We start from the raw sequence: 3,542 nt of genomic DNA on the forward strand, positions 1-3,542 counted from the left end.
ATGTTTTCCATTCCCTAAATAAAAGTAAGTTCTCTTGAAAAAGTGAATAATTAAAAGATAAATAATTGCTCCTACTTTTACATTACTTTAGTTAAATCTTCCCACAAAAAAAAAAAAAAAAAAGGCACCTGAAATACAGATTAATTATTTACTCCTGTTACAGACTGTAAAAAAAGAGTATCTGCTAATTAAGTTTTTAAGACAAATGCATAGACAAACTTTTGATACAATACTGAAAACTGAACTGGTGTTTTAGCTTGAAGAGATATCCCACACTACTGGGGCAGAGGGGCTCTATGTCACTCTCCTGTTGCAGTACGTAGATATTCTATACATGGAAATGTGACATGGTAGGCCCCTGCTCTGTCATACTTACAAATATGTTAAATCCCTAACTCTCCTATTATGAGGTGTCCTGCCAAACTATTTGTGGAGGGAAAGTAAAGACTTTTAGTGCATTATTATTACTATTTAGCACTTTTGTAGCAGCAAGGTTTGACTTCTATTTTGTGAGAATCTTTACAGTATTCGATGTACTTTGGGTGAATGTTCTGATGGAGTCACTCATGTGAGCAACTGCTTCGCAGCATCAGAAAACGTTTTCTCATTTAGCCACTTGTTAATACCAAGAGTTTCAATTTTAGAAGGAAATTCTGATTGACAAAGATAGTTTCAGGAATCGAGACTGGTTTTTTTTCTTCACATATTACTTTATTGATATCTTTGGACTAGACTAAAAGCTTTTGCTTAATTCATGACCCCTTGTGCAAGTAGACCTCTTGAGTAAAATGATATTATCAGAAATAAAAAAGTAAAGTTGAAGACCTTGTTTCAAAGTTTCTGGAAGACAAAACTGTCAAAAATTTTTTGATTTTGCAAAGCAAGCATCCTTTTTCTATCTGATCCTTTTTCTATCTTATTTCTCACTATAGTTTGATTCATGTGGCCTGTAATACCTGCACTTTCTAGTGATAATTTTTCATCCACCATTTTGAGATGTGAAGATCTAGATTCCTCAGGCTTTAGCAGGAATTCAATCTAATCTAATAACTTCTGATAAGAACTTTGATGCTGTTACTCTGCTTCAGAAGTTGCAAAGAGGGATGCACTATTCATAGTTCCTTCCCTGTGCCATTACAGAATCAATGCACATCTGCTGCTCAGGGACACTGTGTATTAGGTAGGCATCACACTGGTGGTTTTGCTTCTTTGTATAAGATCATAAGAACAGATTTGGTGATTCTTCCAAAAATCTACATAAGTTAGGGCAACACTCCTGCATACTTTATGGAAGATACTCTTTAGTATGTGGAACACGTACTTGTTATTACTTAAGGTAAAATAAATCAGGAACTTTGATGCATGTAATCTACACTCCTCTGATCTATTTAGAGGGCTGACACGAAGGGCTGAGCTAGCAGTATGGGTCCCTTAGGATCCTCAGATGGAACAGAGATTTTTTATGTTGCTCTAATTCACTCTTAGAGACAGTTTGGCCTCCTGCCAGTCTGGAATAGAAAGAAGAGAGGGGTGATCATCTCTTTTCTTGTCTTTCCTCATCCATGTACTGTTGCATGGCCCCAGCTGTGCTGAATTAATGTCTGGGACAGTTTATCATTTCAAAACTCTTTTTCCTCCCATGAAAGATTGTAGAAGAGAAAGTAGCTCTACCTAGGAGCTGTCTGCAGAGAGTGAAACACCTAGAGAGTGAACAGGATCAGTTCTCCTGCAGAGAAGCCAGACTTAGCAGGAGGTTGTGCTATGGATGTGAGAGATGTTAACTATGCATCATCACCCCTAGCTGCTCAGGTTTTCTGGAGGTGTGTGAATCCTGAGCATTGTGCTAGTGCTGTCAGATGTCTCCCCTGGTCCTGTGAGGATTATCTTACCCTCTGGGGCCAGCGGCACGAGCAGCCCAGCTCACACACTTCCCAAAGTGGCTAAAGTGAGGTGGGAACCAGGAGTCTACCTTGGGGAAGGCCCAATCTTCCTGAAGAATTCTTGTTAATACTGATCTTTGGTCCCCAGTGGGGACTTTATTGGGACAAGCCCCAGGGAGAGCCCAGTCCGTCTCATGAGGAGTTTGCATGCAGACACAGACTTGTCTGTGGGCAGCATGAAACAGGCATGTAAGGACCAAATGTCTGCACTGCACCAACACTGACATCCAGGTGCCTCCTGGGGCTGGGGATGTCTAGTCCCAGGCTGGTCCTGCAGGCTGCCTGCTCTTGAGGTGCAGTGGTTGGCTTAGTTTCACCCAAAGGGAAAGCAGTTCTCGTGCTCAGAAACTGCTCTGGTCTGTGTTCCAGAGCTCAGCACAGAGAGAGTAAGGAGATTAGTTTCAGAAGCACACTCCTGATTTAGACTGAGAGTGGTGTAGATGCAGTCTGCGACAGTTCCCTGTTTATATTGACATTGCATTGTATAATATTTTACACTTTAAAACGTTCCACTTAATTCACTGGGATTACTCAGGATTTAAAGCATGATTCACTGTTGCAAAATGTAAGACATATGGATTGCTTCCCTTGCCAAATGCAAAATTTTTGGTTCAAGAATTCTAAAATAGTTTTTCTTTACACAATCTCTATGGCTACTGAAGCACACAAGGTATGCTGTATCATTTCTAGAAGCAAGCTGCCATTTTTGGGGAAGAATGAATAGAGGGGAGAAGGATTCTGAAGAAACTCATATATGTGATGCTAATGCTGGAAGAAAATTAACCTCATGTGGTGCCATGGCCAAAAGAGCCATGCTGTAATACTGGGTACACAGAAATGGATGTGTCAGGGAGAAGGACAGAGGCTGAATGATCTCTGCACAGCACTAGTGGTGTGATGTCTGCTAAAGTAGTCCCATTCAATTATCTGCACTTCAAGAAGGATGATGGAGGAACTACAGAGAAGAGTACTGATAATGACAAAAGGATTGGGAAAAGGTTTATTTTAAAGGCAGTGATCCATTTAACTTACCAATGAAGTAACTCAACCCTCTGGAAGAATGAGCATGAGGGAAAAGAGCTATCAGAGGACTCCTCAATCTATCACCCAAACATAGGGAGATCTATGGCTCAAAGTTACAGGCAAGTAGCAGGTTTTTAAGGAAATTAACCAGTGAAATTAACCAGTGGTGGGGATGTCCTTTGACTGGAATCTTAAACCAAATATGACAACTGAGCTTCAAAAGGCAGCAAGAAGTCCTAAGCCCCACGTTATGACATGATATGCTTAGAGCAAACTATCACAACGGTGCTTTCTAGCAAACCTTCAAGCACAGACCTCTGAGAAGTCAAAGTGCGATTGGCTAAATGTTTACATATTGGTTATTTGATACAAATTTTCATGAAACATGTTGTTAATACCCTGACAACAAAGGTTTTTCTTTGCCTTCCCAATTTGCACCTGCTTTATTTCTGCAGGTGTGTGTGAAGTGAACTGTATTTCTATTTTTAACAGGAATAGCTTTGTATAAAACAAACACTTTCTCTGAAGTTTTAGAATTATGGGGTTTTTCTTATATTCCAGAAGTTTTCCCTAGAGCCT

The sequence above is a fragment of the Corvus kubaryi genome, unplaced genomic scaffold, assembly GCF_017639235.1.
Source record: "Corvus kubaryi isolate FWS band 111438036 unplaced genomic scaffold, C.kubaryi_AGA036_p1.0 133, whole genome shotgun sequence".
Classification (NCBI taxonomy): Eukaryota; Metazoa; Chordata; class Aves; order Passeriformes; family Corvidae; genus Corvus; species Corvus kubaryi.